Source organism: Coptis chinensis, chromosome 1 (assembly GCF_015680905.1).
Source record: "Coptis chinensis isolate HL-2020 chromosome 1, ASM1568090v1, whole genome shotgun sequence".
Taxonomy (NCBI): Eukaryota; Viridiplantae; Streptophyta; class Magnoliopsida; order Ranunculales; family Ranunculaceae; genus Coptis; species Coptis chinensis.
Window position 1 is genome coordinate 56,350,109 of NC_141456.1, and position 25,599 is coordinate 56,375,707.

At 37.8% G+C, this 25,599-nt stretch overlaps 1 pseudogene; it reads right to left on the bottom strand.

Moving 5' to 3' along the window:
* Nucleotides 1-367: 367 nt before the first annotated feature.
* On the bottom strand, nucleotides 368-2,898 carry LOC147524627 (plasmodesmata-located protein 2-like; annotated as a pseudogene).
* Between the last annotated feature and the right edge of the window lie 22,701 nt (nucleotides 2,899-25,599).

Here is a 25,599-nt window from a genome sequence, read left to right on the forward strand (position 1 = left end):
GTTTAGGAAAAGTTGGAGACTCTGTGAAACTCTAGATGGGGTTGTTTTTTCGTAATTAGCTATAGTGTTTAGGAAAAGTTAGAGACTCTGTGAAACTCTTGGGATTGTTTCCTTATTTATCTCCTACTTTTTCTTAATTAGTCATGACACGTGGACAACCTAGAAACGCTTCCTCAATTGAAGAGGGTAGAGCTATAATATATATATAAAGATAACGGAAAGTTACAGACTTAGATTTTTCATTTATTCAAAACTAAAACAACTCAGGTCAGTCAAGTTAGATAATAACCAAATCGATCTAAGTCCTAGAAAAAAGGCTAAAAATGATTTATAACATATATACTCTTGGTGTGTATACACACAATCCTTATTTCTCATACGAGAATAAACTTATATTCAAAGAGAAGAAAATAAAACGATATCCTATAGCACCCTCATACTGGGAACAAGTTTCAATAATCAATAACAACCTCATATTAGCACTTTAAAAAAAAAATGCTCATATGGAGAAAATTGGACGTACCTTTTTGTTTGCACCATAATAAAGAGGCAATACTGAGTAATATAATCTACAATCTTCTTTTCTAGCTTTGACACTTGGCAGGCTACATTGTAGAAACCTTATATCAGTTCAATTCATAAGCTAAAATTAAACATAGTAAACAATATTGAATATGGTGAATATGGGCAATAGAACTTCAAAGTTCAAACAACAGAATTCCAAATGCAAAAACTTATATGAATATGAATATTTTCAGTTAACACATGCTGACATGCATTATACTAGTTGAACTGGGATAGAATGCTGACATGTTCATGCAATTCCAAAGTCCAAACAAAACAAAAAAAAAACAGTACCCACAATGTCAAAAATAACTAACTACAAAGAAACAGAACCATTTTTCAGTGAGGACTTTCTTCAAACAAAAAATGTAATCACCGTATCACTCTAAAACTATATATTTTTTTTTCCTGAATTAGACTGTATTATTTTTCTCATTCATTTTGTGAACATAAATTTACTCAAATTTGTTGCACTGCATAGCACATCATACCAACAAAGAGTTGTCCCTTTTGTCATATTATTTCATCAATTGTTGCACACAAACACACACACACATTGACAATCAACAACAACTTACAAAGAGAAACACGAAAACTTGATTCGGGATATAAGCAACATTTTGGTCCACATCCTCTTATATGTAGCTATATATGTACTTCTTTGTCGTCGCGTTGTGTGTCACGCTATTACATTATCAGGATTCAGGATGACGATATCTGCAAGTTTCATGAAACTCACGAAATATTGTTCTTGGCATTCGGCTTCCTGTTCAGAACTCTCTTTATAAATTGGTTTTTAAATTGTTCTTGAACGGCATTCCCTTTGAATTTGTTATATAGTTCAAACTTTAAAATCTATCAAATGTTGTTTAGAAGGAAAAAGACACTAAATAAATATAATGTCTAAGTAGATTGGAAAGATACAATGAGAGGATAAACTGATGGAGTACAATGTTCACAAGGTATGAAGCTAACAAAGGACAGTGTTTCTCTTTATGTCTTCTTCTCCTTCCATTTACACCTTTTACTCCTCCAATATTTGGACACTTCTCTTCCCAAGTCCCAACAATCTGATTTTTCCACCAACAATATCCACCTAGCTAATAACCCCTCTTTCCCACCAAATTCACCCACCTCAAAAGTAAGAAATTACTTTTCGAGCAAGTTTTGTTCCATCTTTTAATAATCTGCATGGAGTAAGAGATCATCAACAGTAACACTAGCTAGTAGATACCATAATGAAGAAGAAACCAATTAAACTAAACAAAGATATCCATTTCATTCTAGTCATTTTTTTTTCATTAGTTACAAAATCCTTACCTTCATGTTTCTTTACTAAAGATTTGATGAACATCAAAAATATAACTCCAAGCCCTACACCTGCTGCCCCTCCTACCACAATAGCTATTTTTTTTCCCTGAATTTTGTGTTGTCTCATCATCTGTCATTCAAACAAATCACAAATGTAACCAACTAATTAAAAGGAACACTAATCTAAACTAATTAAAAAATTATAGTTAAGCAACGTGCCATAATTTGTTATAGAAGGCAGGAGGCCTAGAAATATATACCTGAATATGTTCTTGAAATCCCACTGGGAAAGTAAGAATAGCTAATGAAACACTAGTGCAAATAAATCTGACCAGAGCTGGAACTTCTACATTCCATTTGAGCTATCTGAACTGCACTTTTCACACACTCTCCACAATCTCCAATACTTAAATCACCTTCACATTGTCCCAACACATAAACTGATTCATATATTGTTGTGTAAAATCCATAACCACTGACCATTCCCTTCTTCAATGCAGCAAATGCCGCGTCTCTTCTCTCTTCATATCCACTTCCTTCTGCTTGTGTAGCACTACAAGTTTTATGAAGCAAGTCAAAATTAGACACTTGAGGAGATCCATTTTGTTCGTAAGGAATGTAGCAACCTGAGAGTTGAATTCTTCCTGAAATAGTGTTTTCACATAAACTATTCAACATGTTTGGAAGTTTGCTTACACAGTTGCAATCTCCAAAACTAAGGTCTCTTCTGCATTGGAAGAGAGCAGATATGGAAGCTTGGTCACCACTTGAACTTGTTTTGAAGAAGTTGGATTTTGAAGATTGAGAAACAAGGGAATCAAATAGTGTTGAAAGGGTTTGTGAATGAACACTAGATGAGTCTAGAAAAGTTTGCTTTGCACAACCTTGGTAGACTAAATTGGTATAATCTGAAGCAGTACTAGTACGTACTACGCTGGAGCATGATAGAAATGCAAGTGTAGTTAAGCTAATAAGAGTTGGAGAAATGAGATAGAAGGGGTGGCCTATGATTGAAAAGCCCATTGAGAGGTGGTTTTGTTTCAAGTCGCGTAACTTTGGTTTTGAGGGTTTTAGAGAAATAGATTTTGATTTCAAATGATGAAAGATTTATAGAGTTTGTTGGGGTTTTAGTCTTTTCAATTATTCCTATTCTCCCATTGCGAGTACTATGAAGAGTGGAGCTTTAGAGCCCAATTCCTCTTCAACAATGAGAATGGCTGAGTTCAATTCTTCTACCACTATTGGAGAGGGAAACATGCTCAAATTATTGAATGAGGCAAATTCATTGCTAAAATCGGTTAATTGGGTTGAACTCGCGGATGAAGATGATAATGCCGAGGATGGTGAAGAAACATGGCAGACGATAGCAATGAAAAAGTATAAGCCTGCATCAGCGCCGGCCCTGAGTTTATGGTGGCCCGAAGCCAACTTTTAAAATGTGGCCCTATATGTGTCTATTCACATGTTAAAAACAAAAATCGATGCATTTTTTGCCTCGCGTTATCATTTGTTTTCTCCTCTTTTTAGTCGAATTTCTTTTTATTTTATGTAACAAATAAGATTTTATGCATCTTTTAACTTCATAATCTGTGAAATAGCAAGTGGATTTAATAATTTCATTAGCTATATATAAGCTTCGATTAAGCCTATAATTATATTGTTCTTATTAGTAAGTGTACGTATATTGCAAGGTGCGTTAAAATGTTTCAGTGGACTCTAATGGTGGACTGGTGGCCCCTTACTTTGCCAAAATAATGGGGGCCCAAAGCGCTTGCTTGTGTGGCTTTGCCTCAGGGCCGGCACTGGCCTGCATGGATGGTGCAGGAGCATGCTGAAGACGAGGATAACTCAAAGGATGGTGAGGAACCATGGCAGATTCAAAAGAAGAAAGGAAGCAAGACAAAGGGGAAAGATGTCGATCCAACTCCTCGTCCACCCAGGGCTAGCTAGAAACATTTCAGCAAGATATAAATGAATTATTCTTACTGGAAACACACATGGTTTAGAAATTAGAATGAAGGTTTTATCACCTTCATGAAATATATTATTTTGGATTCAAAGTGGGAACTTAATCCAGCCCGAGTGGTGCTTAACCCCTATTTTGTAACCTTATTATTATATATAATATTCACATTTTGCCTGCAAAAAAAAAAAGTCTTTTCAATTCATTCAGAGTGTATTTTTGTTTTTCAACTTTGTGGATGGTAGTGTTTTTGGTTTTAGCGAAGGAACTCTTAAATAACTGGACGTTGACTATTTATTATTGTCATAAGTTATTTGAATAAATGGTCAACTGGTGGTTATGAAAGTTATTTGAATAAATGGTCAACTGATAGTTATGAGTCATAACCACCAATTGACCATTTATTCAAATACCGGACGTCGTTGACCGTGGTTTTGGCCTCGTTGACCTAGCAGTTTTCAAATTTACAAATAATACCCCTTAAATAAGTAACCTCAGAAAACACTTTATTTACAATGTAATACCCTTCACCAGTTGCATCATTTCCATGCATTTAATGCATGTAAAATTTCTCTCTTTCTCCTAAATGGAAGTAAACAATCAAAAAATATTGAAAAAAATTAAATACACGTTTTCCGAAAGTTGTACTCTCTAACCACACAATACTCCTTAGAGGAAAAATAAGTTAGAGAGTTCATTGAAGAAGGAAAGCTTCTTCTTCAATTTCTAAACAGCCATTGGTGAAAATCTTCTATGTACTAGGTAGGTTATACAAAGCCATTATTGCATTTAATTTTTATCTATTCGTCCATACATTTAATTTGTCGTCTAAAAGTTTCAGTGAATTGTAGGTCAAAGTTTGAGTGATTCTATAGGTGAATTATTAAGTTCAGTACTCAGGTAAGTTGTTGTTGTAGTCCTCTTACACTGTCGTTTGCATTTGGTTTTGTTGGCGTCCAATTACAGTTATGTATATTAATACAGTCTGAGTCTTTATTTCAATGTTATTTCATTATTTCATTTCCTTTTGTCTCAGGTGGAGGTTCTCCAAGATAGGTGGAAATGGCAACGGGGGAAAGTTTTCAATTCTTATGCAGTTATGATGGAAAATTCGAAGCAGATGATACTGGTGGTGGTGGTAGGTACTCCGGTGGGGTAACGAAGCTTCAAAGTTGTTCTGTGAACTGTCCATTAGACGATTTCATTATACTTTATTGAGAAAATAAGCAAAATTAAACCACTGAAGTTATGTTTTTTGGTTTACAGCCATCCGTGCACTATTGAAGATGTGGATGACTACAAGAAAACAATTAAGTCGATGAGGTGTAAAAAGATGGGAGATTTACGGATTCTGATTTCTAGAATAGAAAGAAGTGATTTGATGGATGAGGATGATGATGTCGTACATTCATGTGCTTCCCCCAGTATATGAATAAAATGACGATGGTACCGAGCTCGCCCTCCCCTTATTCCGTTTTAGTTTGTCTTTATTTTGGTGAATTAATTTAAAAGTGTTTTTTGGCAAATATTTGTAAACCCAACGAAGTAGTTGTAGGGGAGTTTATTGAAGAAGACAGAGTAGATATTGGGAATGACACCCCCGGCGGTAAGTTGTTTGTTCAAAGAAATTTGTGCACTTGTTTAGCCCTTTGCAAGGTAATGTTTTTGAGAATGTTAGTAGGGATGTTTTTATTGAATAAATAAAATGGAAATTAGGCAGTTAGTGAAACCAATTTGAATTTGTTTTTGCAGTTAGTGTTGGACCATTGAGTGGGAGTAAAGGAGACGTTGGTGCATCCTGTGTTGAGCTGTTGGATGATGTAGGTGCTAGTGGTAAGTAATTGAAAATCTTTAAGAATGTTTTATATGATAAATTGATGGGACATAAATTGATATGTTCATAGTGAATATGAACACAGTTTATCTATATATATCGCTTCAAATTGAGTTTTAGACAGTCGATTTACTTTGCAATTACTTTGTCGGCATCTGTTCATACATTTTCGATTAGGCAGCCTGATCAAATTGAAATTACTTCATCGCAATGCTTCTATACATTGTCGATTTGTCTCGTAAATTAGCCTGTAAAAAAGGAAAGGTGGATACAAACACATTGTCACAATGATTCAGAAGTAAATTTTGGAAGAAGCTATGTGTGCAAAGATAATTTGAAGTTTTTGTTGTTTTTATGTAACGAATTATTATGTTGCAGCAAATCCTGTACCATCTGGAGTAGAAAACATAACCGACGAATGCGATCTGTTTTTTGTACCCGAAAGTGATGTAGATGAAGCATTTATTATCGGTAAGTTTGGTTGTGCCATATTATATTAATAACATAGTTTTGTAGTGGGCAGAAATAACCGTACAATGTGTGTTCTTCAGGTAGTAATGAAGGATCAGATTTTATGGGAGGGGACAATTTATTTCCCTCTGTGGTCCCTGAAACCGAATTGGGTGAACTTTATTATGTGGCTGAAGATGATGAGGATGTAGGCACTGGTATGTTCACAGTATGGCAGACATGTTATTGTTTAACTAATATATTAGTATGTGCTGAGCCAAATAACTATTCATAAAGGTACTGAAGAAGCTTTAGATGTGCATCACACCTCCAATGGCGATATCGAGCTTGTGCCTGATACTAATGATGTAGAAATGGTTGGTTGTAACCAAGGCACCATCCGGGTCGAGGCAGAATCGAGTATCTTCAGTCTTATTATTCCCAACATAGGTACTAAGAAAGTAGTAGTTATTGGGATGGGAACTCAAACTGTTCCCATGGAAATTCACAGTGAGGCGGAAGGGGAGGATAATGTGTATATACCTGGGAAACATGAATTAGAATTAAGGACAGCTGACATAGCTGACGTGGAGGCAGAACCCAGTATCTTCAGTCTTGTTATTCCTAAAATATCGACTGAGAAAGTAATTGTTACTGGGCTGGGAAGTGAAATTGTTCCTATGGAAATTCACAGTCAGAGGGAAGGGGAGGATGATGTGTATATACCTGAGAAAGATGAAGTACAAGTTAGGAGAAGTGAATTGTGCATACCGAGTTTTGGAGAACTGATGATACTAATGGAACAGAGCAGAGTTATGTTTAGGGAGGATGGAGGGGACTGGGTGACTGAAGTGGTTGTGGAAGGATATTCACAGGAGTTACATGATCAGGTTATTCGCGATAAGAGTGAAATTCATAATAGGGAGTTGATGATTGAGAATGTTAGCGATAGTAATAGCGGCGTTTCCTCAAAAGATACAAGTGTGGAGGGAATTGGTGGTGATTGATATATGCTTAGAGAACACTACTTAGAGATTTGAACTCTCTAAGTTTGATGTAAAAGCTATCAAGGTTCCTTACTCACGATCTTCGTTGAGTAGAGTTAGAATAAGGATTCGAACTACCTAAAGTATAGAACAACTACAAATTGGATGTTACAAAAAGGGAACTAAGGAGTAAGGGTCTATTATAAATGTTAGATTTTTATCATTCCTACTTAAACATTAAGAAAACATTAAGTTGAAAACATGCACTTGATACTAAAAATAGAAATTTGGAAGAGAAGTTGGAGAGTTAATCTTCCTCATGTGAGCTACCATTAGTGTTGATTTGAAATAGGTTTTATTCTTCCTAAACTCATAGACAAGTCCCTAACGGAAAAATATAATTGATCCCTAGCATGCATGGCTCACTTAAGAGCTCATACATGCTAGCAAGTGAAACCAAACAATGACTTATCTCTAAGCTCATTGTTTGATTTCTAACTAGACACTACACCAACTATCATTTTGGGATAGGATGTAGTGTTAGTTATTTATCCTAAAAACCTACCAAACTCACAACCAATGTTTTTCCCTCACATGAGTTGGATTAACTCCCCAAAAGGGAGGTTAGCTCATGATCCTTGGGACAAGGACTTATGAACTACTAAAAACTCAAAAGAGAAAGAGAGAGAGAGAGAGAGAGAGAGAGAATCCACAACCAAACTCACTTATATATTTCTAGAAGAACTAGAAGAACAAGTGTTCCTCCATTAAAACTATTACAAGCTTTTTGCTAATAAAATAAAACTTAACTTCTCATTTTCACTAAGGAACTAAAATAATGCCATGGGTGGAAAATAAGTCAAGGGAGTAAATGGAGTGTCCCCCACCTTTGTCTAATTTCTTCTCCATTTGAGAGAAATCTCATTTCCTCCCACGTGAATTATCAAACCACATTGATTCATTTTTATCTACCACATTAAAACAAAGTGACACCTTGCCTTTTTCTCACTATTAACACCTAATCTAATTTATTACATGCAAGGTGTCAACTTTGCACCAATAATTTGTTATCTTTGTCTTGACATGCTCCATGATTGATGACTCATCCAATCTTGTAGCCCCACATAGTGGGTCCATGTGTAGTCCAGTGGCAGTCCGGTATTTTGGGCAGTTTTACAACTTCCCGCCTATGCGTAGAGTTCATCGCCCTGATTGTCTGAGCAGCTTTCTTGTCGCATTCGGAGGCCTGGTTCGAGAGGTAGGAGCTTTGGAAGTTTGATGCTTCAACGTGGATTTGGGAGAATTCATATATCCGCCGTTCCTCGTGCTTTATTGCGAGTTTAACCAATATTTCCATGTTTCTCTTGCAAATACCTGCAAAAGTATGAAAACACATTTATTTCATAATTATTAAACACATAATGAACCAAATTTATATGTCTCAATGGGGTTTCATAATACACTTTTGGGTGCTTATCACACTACCCCCAAACAGCACTTTGCTTGTCCTCAAGCAAAGAAGAGACATTAACTTAGATAAGTGGCCAAAAATGTGTAGTCCTAAACTAATTCTCGTTTTAGCAGAGTCGCGATTGCATTGACCATATGCAACAAGGCCTTAAACCACTAGGAATTCCCTAGTGGACGAGTTATAGCCTCGTGAGAGTTTTCCAGAAAAGATACTCACAAACTTCATTTATACTACAACGACTTAGTGACAGAAACTTGTTTCCTAAATTAATCTCAGATATCCATACATCTCCTTAGCAGGGAACGAGGATTTATTTCTTTGAAACTCAAGTTAATATGTATTCAATAATTAAAACATCTACATATGATTATTCATGCGATGAACTTTTCATTGAAATATACTAGCGGGGTTGTTTTACGGATCCTTGGAGAGCATACCTAAATGGGTTCTCCGCGGTATGTGTTGAAACACATATTCACTCAAAATTTTTCCACTCGGGTTTTGTTAACTCCGATTAATGCGGTGGGCACACGTTTCCTTATCTCAATGACAGTCAGAGGAGCCGATGTCGATCAATCACGTCTACTACTTATTATCACACCACCCTACTCCTAATTGAGCTAGAGGTCTTTATTAGGTATTGTGGGGCTTAGGTGATAGTGTACAAGAAAATGGAAATGGATAATCAAAATTCTGAGTATGAGAGAATAGGGTCTTCATATATTTATACTAGAGAAATCCTTTTTTCCTTTCCTTCTTCTAACTGAGTTTTTCCAACCTTGTTCTTAAGCCTCTGGATACTAAGGATTTTTTTTTTTTTTTAAGGCTTAAGAACATGATTCTATTTTCCTTTTTCTCAAGCAAATAACTCCGACTTATATTTGGGACAAGTCTTTCTCTTTATTCTTTCCACATTTCATCCTATTTCTCATACTCATCACTTAGGTAGGTTCTTTTATTTGGTTTAATAGATGGGTAAGGAATTTTTGTGGTGAAAGTGAAAGGTTTGATGAAAGGTTCGATTGGAGTGACTAGCGGTAATATTTGTAACGGTAAGAATTTTTAGCTATGTCGATCCAAAGAAGGCCTAAATTCTCTTTAGGGTTCGGGTGGTGATCAAGTAAGTAGATGCGTAATTTCCTCTAATCGGAAAAACTACTCTTCTGTGTCATCACACACAAATCACTCATATCAAGGCTTTTGGTTAGATTCTCACAGGGTTTATAGTTTAAGTAACTAACCGTTGTTTCGAAACTACTACCGCTATGTACAATCAATGATGATACTCGATACATGAATATTCATGAAAAGATGTATAAAACTATTAGCGTCGTTTATTATCTAAAATTTCTTAAAACAAATCCTAATTCGGATACTAATGTGAGATTTCTAGACAATTTTCATCATTGAAAAGGAAACAAGACTTTGTCACTAAGTACAATTATTAATATGAAAATAAAAACTATATATAGGCTACAAGATGCCTAATTCTTGCTATAGGTTTAAAGCACCCCAAAGCGAATGATGCTTAGTCCTCGAAGGATCAATAATTAAAGAGAGAAAGTACACGAGAACCGTGAGCAAAATTAGGGCTAGATTGCCGGAACCGAGGGTTGGAGATCATAATATATTATTCGGAAAGAACAAGAAAATGTTCAATAGCACACTAAACATAGCACCGCGATATAATAAACCACAAAGATATGAAACATGAAAAACAATAGCACACCAAACAAAAGGTTTAGCTAGATATATGTACAATGGCAAACTCAAGTTTACCATCCAAATAGAGGCGATGAGGTCTCAAGTCCTCTTTAAGGAAATGCATTTCCTTAGCATCACGCCAATAGATAATAGTCCGCCAAATTTCTGCCCATTCTTTGTCTCCGGATTCTCTCAAATTGGTCTTCATCTTTTTAGTCCTTTGGGTAACATCGAACATGCCTCGGTATCGAAGGGGGCGCTTCCATTAAAAACCTCAATGAGCGAATGATTCTTTTTTTTGGCACATGGAATCCACCTTGACCCGATCATGAAAAGTAGCCGCAAACCGTGGGAAATGTGTCTTCATGATTCGGCAAGCGGTGACTGGTAAAAGTATATACTTATCCCCGAAAAGTCGCGAGCTCGTTTCAGTTTGAGACAACACAACCTAAAATGTTAAATAATGCATGACCCCGAGCTAGTGCAATTGAATACAACGCAAGACCTCATTTGCGGTGAAAAATGCCAATCTCCATAATGTTTAGGAGTACAAATAACATGGCGGTCCCCATGTTCATGGTCATGCTTGCTAATGGAATGGTGATGTTTATGCCATGGCACATGGCCATCTCCTTCTCGTTTGATCTCAAGACCATCACCATAAAGAGTCGCGAAATGCTTGCCACCGAAAAGGAACGGTAAGAATTATGATAGATGTAATGCCAAGATGCGGCCAGGTTAAAGTGATATGGAAGGTCCAAAGTTAGAGCAAGTTGTTGTTCGAGAAAAGATATGAGGTGTGTCACCAACTCGGATTGTGAATCCGTCTAAGTAGAAACCATGCGCATGGTTGAATCTTTGGTGTGTCATCCATATTAGCATAAAAGTATGCAGCCAAACTAGGAGAATAAGTTTGGTCAGGGTTGAAGAATTAGGGAAGACCACCCAATGTTTGTGATGTAATCATGGAAGAGATGGCCATAGGCATTGGAATCCATCATAGACCGAAAGGATTGCTTTCGGGAATGATTTTGGGAGGGACCATGGATGATGAAGATCTTGTTTTGATGAAGATGCCATGGTGGATGAAGTAATAAACTAGGTGCGAAATTTGGATGGAAAAATGAGTATGTAAGAAAATAGACCCTCTCAGAGCACATGTTAAAATTATATTAGTCACAATGGAAATGATGACAATCCTACTAAGCATTTCATACAAAAATAAAACAAAAGGATAAGATAAAATACATAGTACGCCGGAAAAACGTAATAACATATATGATTATATACTTATTGACTAAGTAATATCATGGATTACGATATTGATCTAGAAGATGCATATTTTGCACCGCATCATTTTAGGTCATCTATTTGTTGGCGAAGCTGCATCCGAATGTCCCTTGGCTGGCAGAGAGTACGGTTTGATTTTCCATTAGGAGGCGGATTTTGCAAGGATTGAGAATGAGTTTCCAAGATCTCTTCCCCGCTCAACATCATGAGTTGCTTGACGATCTTGGAAATCCCCGAAGAGTTGTGATGATGATATTACGACGCGTGTAGTTCCCTCAAACCCCGATGAAGAAGCTTAATGCCTTCCATGGGATTAATAATGTTCACATGGCATTTTCATCAAATAAACGGTCGGGGATTTGAGCTTGGGTTGTTCGCTCATTTATCGTATCATCGTGTCCAAAACCAACGGAGTAGTACATTTTTGGAGTACCTTTATATATGCTTTTGAAGTGGTGTCTCGGAGAAATTTTGGATAACCCCAACGCATCATAATCTGCGTTACTAAAGTGGGTAGGGTGCGCACGTTCTTGTTTTCTTGGTGATTACGTTCGGAGGTGTTGGATTAGACAAAATCATCTCTTTGAGATTGCAAAATCCAAAGTAGGTGAATTTGAGGCTTTGTGACTTCTGTTTGGTGTGATGTACCTACCACATTATGTCCCAACCAGTGGAGCACAACACGTTGATTCTGTTTCAAAGAGCGTTGAAGAACAATGTGATGTGTATCTTCGAGGTTGCCATGAGATACGGTCGCTCGTAGTAAAGTTTTTGCGGAATCAAATGATGATTCTTGAACAAGGGACTCCTGGGTATTTATTGGAATTTGAAGTATGTCGGAGATCATTTCCTTATTCAATTCCAATCGTTGTCCATAGGCATTGAAGTAGAATTTTCCATCTTCATAGCCGCTAAATTGGTAGAACATCAAAACCAATTCTCGTGAATAAAAAGCTGTTGAATGATATAGAAGAGGCGTCCATCCTCGACGTATGATTTCAGTGTCAAAATAAGGAGAAAACCGGCCGTCTTCGAAAGTTTTTAGGTAGTCTTTCTCTGCCGTTATTTTTCTTGGTTGAGCCATTTCTGAGGGAAGGATAGTGAAAATTTTATGAATAAGAATGGCTTAAAAAGAAGAGATTTATAGGAAATATATGAGGCTATACCAATCTGGAGTCCAAGTGTATTTAATGACCCATGTGATTATGAACAGCATCATAGGGGATCCACAGTAAGTCTTTGTCATGTCAGATATCCAAATACAATTAATGAGATGGTTAAATGTTTAGAAAATACGGAGGAAAGTTTCACAGGGTAGTTAAACTTACACGTAATTTCAGAAATGATGATCATTACTCAGTAATAGAATATGGATAGAATAATCGAAATGCATATGTGACAAGTGTTATGTGTACCTTGTAAAGCGTCGCGTGATTTTCTCACTGAACACCATGTGTATCCATTAATGATTTTGTTGAATTTTTGGATGGCCTTTCGTTGTTATCGTTGTTATATATATATATATATATATATTTTATTTATTTATTTTATTGTTTTTATTTTTTATGATTTTTTTTTTTTTTTTTTTTTATGAAATATTATTATTATTTATATATATATATATATATATATATATATTAGGGACGAAAAAAGACAACTAATAGACACAACTAATTAATTACTGGAACTTCTCCATTTAATAAATGAACCGCATAAAATGTGTGAGAATTATTTAACACACCATACTAATATACAAAATGAAAATCGAAAAAAGAAAAACGGTTACATAGATCTAGTTATCTTTGCATCGTGTTATGCATGAGTGACAAGAGAATGATGATAAACACCGGCCATCACAATTAATGTGATAGCCCATTCCGTTGCTCCTTTTCCCATCGCCTAGTTTATTCATTATTGTCAAGAAATTGAAAATTTGTGAAGAAGAAGTTGTGAAGATTGAGAGAAGGGAATGAGTGAAAGAGGAAAGGAGAGTTGTATTTATAACTTGGTTTCTGAATCGTTGGGCATGTGACCGCTTGGATCGGGTCCGTTGGGTTCTCGCCGGAGGGCTTGTGAGAGTAGGCCCAATGAATCAAGGAGCAAACTCATATTTTTGAAAGTACTATATTCAAGATAACATAAATAATTTCTCATTTAAACCGGTTGCGAGATACAAAATTATGAGAAATCAACCGATATATAATAATTTAGCACTAAAACATAAAAATGCTATGCATTAGGGAAATAAATGACATAGTCATTTTAAACCAAAAGAAAATAAACAACTCTATCGAATCCTCCGGTTAGCGAAGATGAACCCGGTTTCTATCGCCTTCGCCACCACGAACTTCAGTTGAGAGTCATTCAAGGTGAATGTGGCCTATAGACCAGAAAGTAACCGATCTTGAATTTGTTGCCGATTAGCCATCATCATTCTCCTCGAATTGGCCTTGGCGATTTCTCATTTCTTGTTGGAATTCATTCGGAAGTAATCATCTCTTCCTGGCGAAGAAACATCCTCGCGATACTAGAATTCATGTTCCTGCGGCATCCATAGAGTATTTATTACATGGTATCTTCGTTAAAACATCAGCGTGGTGAAGGCGAGGAGGAGGTACGCTATCATGCTCAATGTCATCTCTAGCTACCGGGTCCCAATGGTCCAAAACACAAGTCTCAAAATTCCAAAATTCTCGAAAAGCCCTTGTTTCCCGAAAGGCGTAGTAGATCGGAACCCTAAATTAAGCATAAGCCGAAGTAACAAGTCTGAAGAAGAGGAGCCGACGTTTGACGCTGTCGTAAGAATATGGCCCAGAAATGGACCATCAGAAGTGTGCTTCCTCCCTGTAGGATCCACAGCGAGGTGCAAGAAAGTCTTGTTCACGCCGACGCCTTTGAAGTTCCAATGACGTTGTCGCCAACCATTGAGTGACGGCTAATTGGTTACGCCCCGGCGAATCTTTGGTACCACGCACGATTCGAGCCGTGTTACTCCCCTCGAAGCGTGTCAAACATCAAATCCCTCGCGGGTCGGATACTCGACAATAACGAAGGTCGGCTATCCGAAAGAATCCATCTGCTTAGCGGTATTCAAATCAACTCGGAGTTCCACGCTCCATCCCATCCGCCGTAATCCAAAATTAAGTCACCCGAAAACCTCCATTGTTATAAAATTTCAACACCAAATCTTGGAATATTGAGCTGGGATTCGATGCAAAGATATTCCCACTCTACTTTCAATTTCCTCGTCAAAAATGGGTGAAACATCCCTAATTATATAGATTTTCAAATTTCTCTCGACGTAATTGCCTTCGTGCTGCCATATAGCGGTTTAAATTTGAATTTTGATAGTGCAAATAGTAAGAGGAGGTGGAGGAGGTGCTGCTTTGGAGGAAGGGGTGGAGTTTGGTGGAGGTTGACGCCGCGTTGTGGTCGATTTCGATGGTGGAGGGTCTCGCTGGGTTTATGTTGGGGGACCAAGATCCGGTTTTTGTGGAAGAAGAAAATAGAGGGGGGAACGCGTGGGTGCCCCGCGCGTGGGCTTTGTACCCGGATCGTGGGTTTTTGGGTCGGGTCAAGATTTTGGCCCAAGTACAAATGAATTACAGAAATTCCTGTTATGTCCCGAAATGGTCCGAAACTTCAAACTTGGAAATTCGATTCGTTTCAACTCCGAATTTTACCGATGAGATATCGAAACGATCAGTATTAAAAATGCCATCCATTAGAATATGAAAAATCACATTCAAAAATTTTTTTTTTTTTTTTTTTTTTTTTTTTTTTTTTTTTTAATTTTTGGTTTTTATTTATTTATCCTTTATATACAAATGTACAAGTCGAGAAGAACGTGTCAACAACACCGGAAATCCAAATAAAACAACACATCACAAACAACCTTTTAACTCGGCAACTTTCATAGCCGGTTTTAGAAACCAATCCAAATGAGGATCGTGGCTTATCCTTTATGTTTTGGGGCCTAGGGTTTAGGACGGTACCATCCTTGACCAATGTGCAATGGTCTAATAATAATATTACCCTTAGTACATATGGTATAGCCTCAAACCCCAAACGAAAACATAGAAAACCGAATGGGGTTGGCCTGGGGAATCCATTGCTCGCATTTAACTATGAAATATCCGATGGTGCATATCACGACTCTCTTTGGGCACCATGCTTTGGGTGCTAATTAAACAAAACGTGTATATACATGTTGAGTCTTTTAACGCCGATCCTCAAGACGAATGTAGAGTCTTTTAACGCCGGATCCTCAAGATTTAATGTAGAGTCTTTTAACGCCGATCCTCAAGAGGCCAATCCCAACCCGTGGGGCTTAACGGGACGACGACGAAGTTTATCCTTTGAGCTGGTGTCGGACAATAATATACCTTATACCGCTCATCTCGATAAAAGATCAAGACCCGACGAGAAAGGAGTTTGATGGTTCATACACCACCCCATCCTTTTCGCCTGCGCTTCGAGCAAAAAACTACGACCATTACCAATTCGACGGATGGGTGAGATTTGGACCAAATGATGAGTTGGAGTTCGCGAGGAAGAGAATAGAAAAGGGAAGAGAAAGAAGGAGTTGAAATTTTTGGTACCCATTGTTTTCCCGAGGCACGCTTTGCTTCGATTATCGTAAGACATTTATACTCGGCCTCCGAATTAGAGTTTTTGTGGACTAAGGTTCCTACTGCAACCACACACTCTAGGGATTTTAGAAAAGAAAATAGAAGAGGGCCCCGCTACCCTAATGGCATACGCTTCCTATTTAAATACATGGAAAGAAATACACCAAATAATCTATTAGTCCACAGGTAGACCTGATCATTGGTAAGAGTCTCTTCGACATCCGAGAGAGCGCAACTCATGATAAATGTTTAAGGCGCTGGCCATTTACTTGGAATTCGCTACCATCATTTACGTTTTCACGAGATAGCCCCATAAGGGGTGACAGCAGATAGTGAAAGGACCCGCACCATCGAAGTTTTTAATTTTCCGGAAAAAATGTAATCTTGAGTTGTACATCAAAACTTTTGACCGATTTTGAACTCTTTTTTCGCAATATGTGCTTGTCACACTCTTTTCATATTGGCTTTATAGGATTTCGAGAGATCATAGGCATCACTCAAATTTCCTCAAGCTCATTTAACTGCAATTTTCTCTTTTAAGCACGCCGTTAGTGTTATAATTGAGGCTTTGATGGCCCATAAAGGGCACGCGCTCAAGTTCAACCGCAGATGACAAGGTTTTCCAAAAACGAGGCGATACGGAGACATCCCTATAGGTGTCTTAAAAGCCGCTCAGATGCCCACAAGGCATCGATAATCGAGAGAGACCGATCTTTCCTAGATGGATTGACAGTTTTTCAAAAATGGATTTTATTTCTCGATTAGAGACTTCTACTTGACCACGGGTTTGAGGATGATACTGGAGTTGCCACTTTCAGGCGCGTGACTCCATATTTCTTTACTAATGATTCAAAAATTTTATTGCAGAAAATGTTTTCCCCCATCACTAATTATAGCTTTTGGAACACCAAATCGAGAGAAAATATTTTCTTTTTACAAACAAAACTACCGCTTTATGATCGTTAAGACGACATGCCAATGCCTCAATCCATTTTGACACATAGTCAACTGCTACAAGTATGTATAGAAGCCATGAGAATTTGAAATGGACCCATGAAGTCGATGCCCCATACATCAAAGATTTCCACAATTAGAATGGGATTTAAGGGCATCATATTATGTTGAGTAATGCGACCTAACTGGCTCAGTAACGATTGCATGCTTTGCAATGCTCATGTGCATCTCTAAACAGTGTTGGCCAATAAAACCACATTTAATAAATCCTTTGGCCGCAGTTTTCTTACCACTAAAATGACCACCACAAGATTGTTCATGGCGTATGATAACACATCGTTTATTCCCGGGAATGCAACGCATGGATTAGTTGGTCCGAATAATACTTTGAAGAGGTAGGGATCATCCTCCGAAATAGAATTTCACAAAGGATATAAAACTTTTTCCGGTCATTTACGACCAAGATAAAGGAACTTCCTCGGTAACTAAGTAATTTACTATATGTCAAGTACATCAAGGGACGAAAAAATGAGAGTACAAGTGTTCATCCGGAAAGGAATCACGATAGGTTCAAGATCGTGATCAACATCATCGACAAGTCTTGATAAAACGGTCCTGTTAACCACATTTTCGCTACCTTTTATCTCTAATTTCGAGAGTAAACTTGCAAAAGGAGAATCCATCGGATCAACCTTTGTTTTGCATCTTTTTTTCGCTAATAGATAACGGCGCGCGGTCATCGATTGCAGACAATAGTTGAGAACCCACTCAGGTAAGGGAAACTTATCTAACGATATACAACAAATCAAAAGAAACTCCTTTCTCGCTGGTGGTATAGCTTACGCTTGAGCTTCATTGGTTTTACTCAAGATAGTAAATGACAACCGGCTTATCTTCGGCAATAAGTTCTAGTAGTACAGCTCCAATAGCATAGTCGCCATGCCACACATTAATTCAAAGGTTTAGACCAATCGTGGTCAATTATGTGATGTAGTTAACGCGGTTTTAATACCTCAAAGGCTTGTTTGCAACTGAAATTGAAATCAAAAAGCGCATCTTTAAGAGATTGGTTAAAGGTCTAGCAACCTTTGAGAAATCTTGAATAAATCTCCTATAGAAACCTCGCGATGTCCTAAGAATGCGCCAATGTCCTCAACAGCTTTTGGTATAGAGTGAAGCAATTTTTTCTATCTTAGCTTTGTCTACTTTCGATTCGGCCCCTTTGAAACGATATGTCCTAAAACTATTCCTTTAGTAACCATGAAATGGCATTTTTCCAATTAAGAACAAGGTTTTTCTCTTCACAACGCAAAGACCTTTCAAGATTTGATAGACGACATCGAAGAAACTCCATAAATCGAGAAATCGTCCATGAATACTTCCATAAACCGCTCAACCATATCATCAACAAAATATGAAGCATGCAAATATTGAGTACCGTGCATTGCAAAGGCCAAAGGCATTCGCCTATATGCAAATGTACCAAATGGACAGTGAACGTGTTTTTCATCGCCATGGGTCTACGAATTATCCGAAAAATAACCCTCAATAACCATCAAGAAAAACAAGAATAAGTATGACCGGCTAAACGCTCGAGCATCCGATCGATGAATGAAGTGGAAAGCGATCCTTACGAGGACGCATTAAGCCATGGATAGTCAATGCATATTCGCCATTTTATCGATACGAAATGAAATGCATTCATCTTTATCATTTCGCATAAACCAGAATGCCGATTTCGAACTACGCGGTAATGACTCACCCAAACACTATCGTAGATAGGGTAAATAATACCCGATTCTAGTAATTTTAACACTTCTTCGCACCACATCTTCTTCATGGTAGTTTTAGCGACGCCGCGGTTCACGCTTATCGCCTTAGCATTTTCTTCCGTGTACGCCACTGGGTGCACACATTAGGTTCAATGCCTTTAATGTCATCGAGGGACCATCCAATAGCGTAACGATGTTGTTGAATGACATTAATTAAACGAAGCTTCCCGACCGCCAACACCGTGAAGAAATTATAACCGGTGACGCACCAAAGATCGGTCAGACGATTTTAATCTCGGCGAAGTGGTTTTAATTCAGGAGGGCGAGCGGGTATTAAAGATTCTTGAGGAAGGTCATCATCCATGTAGTAAAATAGATCATGATCATCCAAGTTACCGTACATCACCGCTGTAGGTCAAATAATGGTAAATCGGACTTTAATAACTCATTTACTTTGTGTATAATCATCGCCCTCAAACTCGAAGCCTAAAGGAAAGAAATTGGTACACTTCATCCCCGTGAAAAGAGTTTGAGAAATACTTTTGCGGAATGCTGCTAACTCCGGCTGACTTCACCCATCAATGTCAGTTCGAATTTGTTTCATTAACTTGAACACATTCACCCTCGACCAAAGATTTCCGGCGACATGGTCATGGAACCATCTCGACATGCTTAATAAGAGCATTAGTAAAGGGGCAAGGAACGGACGTCCTAAGATGATATAGGAATGGAATCATGCAACTTCTCAGATCCAAAATAACAAAGTCTACAGATAGAAGAAATCTTGACTTTTACAAGGACGCTTTTCCACAATTCCTTTGGATACTTTTGGGAACGATCCGCTAACCGTAGAGAGTCATGCGGTAGGTTTGAGTCCTATGAAGACCCAATTGTTTAAATAAATAATATGGAAGTAAGTTCACGCTAGCTCCTAGGTCTAATAATAAAGAGTCGCAGTATTTGTCACCTAAGGTATGGAACCGGCCCTGTGGTCCTTTGTATTTTACAAATACCATCAGGTTCTGCGGATGGAGGGAAACCGCTCAAATGGGAACGCTGTCGAGGAACATTAGTTCTCTTTTTTCGGTGCACATATCTTTAGAAATTTTGCATGTTTTTGCAGTAATTTTAAGGCATCGAGAAAAGGTAAGTTTATTGTTAAATTTTGAAAAGTCTCTCAATTTCAAAGAAATCTTCCACATCAAGTTTATTCTTTGCTGTCAGGTTTGAAAACGGTTCCTTAGGGCCTAAATTTAGCCAAAAGGGTCTACTTGCTTGTTTCCTACATTCTGAGGTGTCGACTTTGTCAAACTCGGGAATCTTCCATAAGTTCATTATTAGAACTAGAATCCTTGAACCCTCCCGCTTCTTTGCTGATTATCCGCATACGATTTGATTGTCGGCGCTTTTCCATCATCGTAGTAGTCAGGATTGCATGCACCTCACCCGGTCAGTGCCAGTACCTGGGCACTGGTCACCAAAGGTCGGTTTGCCGGTTTAGTTTGGAACCGCTTTGCAGGAAAAAACACTTTTCTTTTTCAAGCCAATTGGTCGGGCGATTGTTGATAGACGCTAAAATTTTAGACCGCCGGGTTCATGTAAGCCGTGAAAGTCCCATTTGTCCCATCCGAATGGTTACGCAGTTGTGCAAATGGTAGTTCTCGACATTGCTTTTAATTGTTTATAGTTCTGGATTCGATTTCACCGGAACAAGGTCAAAGGTCCGATAATTAGCATTTCATTTTGAAATTGACCTTGTTGGTATTGTTGATTATTTTTTGGCTGTATGGAATAAAATTATTGGTAGTCGCACAGTTGATTAGCCAAACCCGAGGAGCCCCTATCGGTTCGGTTATTTTGACGCCGCGTCAATTTGATGTCGGCTCCACCTGCATCGGGAATGTTGAATGCACATGCCTCCTCCTCTTGTCGAAAGTGTAGAAGCATATAACAAAACAATATGCATCGATGATGACTAAGACAAAAGGACACAAGGATGTGTCAACGCTCATGACCGGTTTCGGTAGTCGATCGCTTTACTTGAACCGCAAGCGCATCTACTTTTTAGTTAGGGATTCTATCAAATTTTTTATTTCGCGATCGGTTTTTACCTCAAAAATAGATGTGGCTTTGCAGATCCCTTTGATGATCTAGGACTACCGCTGTTACCCCGCGTACCTTTTTTCTTTTTTTCGCCAAGTATAAGCTTCAAGAGTCCTTTGTCCATGAAGCAACCTCCGCCATTATATCAAGAGTTTTTCTTTGATGATCGCATTGCACTATTAAAGAATGAACTAACAAGGACGCCTTTTTCAGTTGGTGGGTGAGGACATTCTAAATGTATGATCGCGAAACGCATTCCATGCCTTGCAGAAAGGATCCACGCAGGATTTCGACGAAGAATCAAAGAATCTAAACTAAACATAATATCAAGATTCTAACTTTACTAATTTAACAAACAATAATTGAAATCTAATTAATAATTAAGAAATGATATCAACAAGAAATTCAACTAGATCTATAAATGTAATGACAGAAAATGAATTGAATAATAATAAACTATTTTATTAATTTAATCAAATGAATAACAATATTTTAAAGGTTTAATCTAAAACAAGAATTGAATTGAAACTAAACTTAATTAAAAACCATTAAAACTAGATCTAGAAGCTATTCTAATCTAACCCTAGCTACCATTACAAGGAACTAGTTTTCTAAATATAACTGGATAACTTAAGAACTAAGCTTTTCTTTGTTTTTATATGTTTCAGATCCAAAATCGTGCATGGGTTGAGTTATGTTTTGGGCCGGAAGAATCGCCCAAAACCCAATTATTTCGATCCAAAAGGCCTCTTAGAGGCTAGAGTTGGGTTTGACAAATTTTTGTCCACTTTTACTCCTCTGATTGGGTCAAGGCTTAGACCATTGGAAAGCTCTTTTCCGAGCCGGTCGTTTTGACGTAAGGTAGGCCCAATTCGAGGTTCGAGTCCAAAGATATGGTCTTTGGAAGTTCTCTTGACTTTGTACACTATTTACCGCGTGGACTTTGACTTTTCATCTTTTCGACCGGGCTTTACTGGAGGCTTTGTCCTCTTGAAAATTTGCCTTTAATCACAGAACTCCTTAGCAACCGACCTTTGCTCCTTTATCTCGCTAAAGTGGTACATTTCTGCACATAATGGACTTTGAAGACTGGGAAATGCATAAAACACGTAATCGCAAGATAACTCTTACTTATTATTCACATAATTGGTCTAAAAGTACGATTGTTAAGGGGTTAAAACTACAGTTTTGGGCTCTTATCGAGTCATGCTTAGGCTCCATGATATTACCGAACCAGTTTTTGTAAGCTTTTTGTTGTGGTTAGACTCCCATCAGGGGTGCCTTTGCGGGGTTCCATATAACGCCTCCATCGACACCTAAGTTAATAGGCACAAAAGTAATTTGTGTCACTATATCAGAAAAAATGAAGAAGGACGATGGTTGAGAATGTCTAATAAATTACTGGGACAAGCATGTCAGGGATGATAGTGTATCCGCATAATGTGTCCGAAACTGATCCACCGTTTCATTATTCTACCTATTCAAAAGTTCCATGTAAATAGAAAGAACCTGCTGGAAAAAAAATATAACAATAATAAATAAATAAAGTAAAAGAAGTTTGCCATTGTGTGTACGTACGGGCGTTGATGGATTACTATAGGGTAATAATTTGTTTTCAAACCTCATCATTCAGCCATTGTTTCTCATAAAGCAAGTAGAAGCACCTTAGATTAATGTGTAAGATCCGGCCAAAACATCTGACTTTAATAATTGGTGTAATAGCTTCCATGTTTGGTTGATCATCCGCCACCAAGATCGTGCTATGACATAGGCGGTAGTGGTCCTTTTCAATCGATCATCAAGAAGTTCACCTCGAGTGCATATCTGTAGAAGTTTCTCGCCAATTAGCATTCTTTCCTCGAAAAGTATGTCAATCTTTTTGGCATAGTTTTGCCACTTCTTCTTCTAGTACACTAAATTTGTTCCACTTTGGGACTCATTCATGCATTCCTTTTGTGAACTTGTTGTCAACAATATTGTTTGAGGATAGTATCTTCAAATACATTCTCGACAAATCTAGATTAGTGGCATATGCTATTCACAACTTAAGGCTTTCTCTTCAACGGACATTTCCGTGAAGAAGAGACACATTCACAAAGGAACGATATAGAATCTTGAATAGCTTATATAGTGTCTTGAAAAACTTATATAGTGGCTTCCATAACTTTGAAATTGTACTTATCAACTTGTTCCCGGTAAGCTTACATATGACACTAAATTAGTTGTGACAAGACATTATATATGTTTGATCAAGACACTATCGACGCGGGTGAACGTGCAGGTTATATAGTCTCTTGAACGGCTTATATCGAAGTCTTCAATAACTTTTAAATTTCCTCTTAAGAACTTGTTCGAGGGAAGCTTATATATGACTCAAGATCGACGCCTGCGGTGCGTATGAAGTTATATAGGGTCTTGCACAACTTATATAGTGTTATATATAAGCCTAAATTAAAACGTTAGTAACTTGTACATTAAAAAGTTGTTCTTTTAAACTAGATAAGGTGTTGGAAGAGATTATATAAGCTACCCCCACTTCCATCATGTTTAAGCTAAGTTGTTTAAGTGAAAAGCAAATAAAATTATCTTTGACATTTTGAATATGTGTCATACTCTTAGTTTACACCTTATCATTAGTCCGGTTTCATCCACTTCCTTTTAAGCACTGCCGCCACCACAATCTTTTACAATACCTTCTCCATCATCATTGAAGTCCACTTGACGACAACCAAAGACCATCTTAACATACTCTCGCAGCTAGCATTCCACACCCAATAAATCCTTTGCAATTCTCTGTCTGATGTATACTTTAGCCTTAGGGTCAAAATCTGGTGACCTATTCTTGAGAAGACAGCAAAGTTCAATGCATAAGCCCCACAAATGTTATCATCATATTGTTTGCAACAATCGTAACATAAACTTCCACTTGGTACCTAATTTGAGTGATCGATAGAGTCGCTTGTTGAAAGCCAACATCCTCGTAAGGCAATACGGAGAGTACCTTTTCCAAAGTCGGCTTGGGGTCAAGCTCCCACTCCTCACCACTCTCAGTAGCCTCCAAAGAATCAAATATCTTAACAGACCAGTCTCTGAAGTTGACTACAATGAGAATCCAATATATGTTGCCAATATTAACCATTATCATCAAACACGGCTTGTTCGCTATGTTGTTAACAAATGAAAGGAAACCCCTTCTTATGTTGTCTGGTGTAAAGAGCCTCCCAATACAGAATGTGTGACTTTTTTTTATCTTGGTTTCCAAATTAATTTTGTCATCGTCAAGGGTCACTGCCAAACTATTGTGGGAAAAGTACATACAGCGCTGTAGTCAAGGAAAGGAAAATTTATTAGTTAAGGGTGTCATGCAGGCTTTCTTATAAACATACTTCATGGTGGGTCAGCTTTTATATGTCCTTAACAATTTTAACTTGTTAACTTTCTTGGGAAAGCTTTTATATGACACCATATACCCAGTGGAAGACAGTAGATAAGATTCTGAAGACCCTATATAACATTTCTGTAAGCACAATACTATAAGTTGTGAAGGTTATCGAAAAGAATGACGCAGATATAATATGGTGCTTTGGTTCATGTACCATGTCCATGTACCAATGCCACAACAATTCCATGTACATATCGACGGCAGACCCAAACCATTTAATTAGTAAAAATATTTAGGCAATATATTTCCAAACAACCGCGTAAGTAGAAGATCAGTGAGAGAGACATACGATATCATTGAGCCAACCATTCTTATATAAGGTGTAGAAGACAGACATATCTATCTCATCTCGGTAGCCGTACCATCTAACAACCAATGTTAGGTTTGTACCAGCTAGGAAGATTGTGCAGTTTCCAGTAATGCATTACCCGTTGAGTAGTACTAGTCAACTTCAAATAGTCATTGGGGAGCCTTCTCCTATTTGCAATCCCCAGTGGCCTATCTAGTAATGAGCCTTTGCTGAAAATGCTCCGAATCAAGGGTTGGCAGAAATGGGAAACTTCCTTTTCAAGTTCGGGGCGATTCGATTAGTGTCAAAATTTGCGCTGCCTTCTCACCATGTCATCCTGCACTGTGGAAGGAGACACAGAGTTTCGTCCCTGATCTTCATCGTCACTGGACTGCTCACCATCTTCCACATTCTCGTCCTGTTCACCACTCACTGATACTAGCGTAAAAATGTTCAATCAAAGAACTAGTCCAAATTGCAAATAAAATATAAAAAACGCTATTTAAAAGCACAATTTTAAATTTTAACAACACAAGGAAATGCTATTTAAATTTTAACATTTGATTCAACCCTTGATTCAGCACAAGTTTCTTTTACATTCCCATCATCTGTCTTTGCCACATCAACCACTTCAACAACAGGAACAGATACCTCAATGTCCGCACCATCCCCAACAGCAATGTCCGCATCACTATCGTTTAGAGTGTTCGGAGCATTGTGATCACTAATGTTCATGTCCTTAACAGCTTCACTTATTTCCGCTCTCCCTTGCTCGAACTGATTTTTATTCAAAAAGTCATTGCAGATGTCAGTGTTAGATATGCCTTTCGTTAAG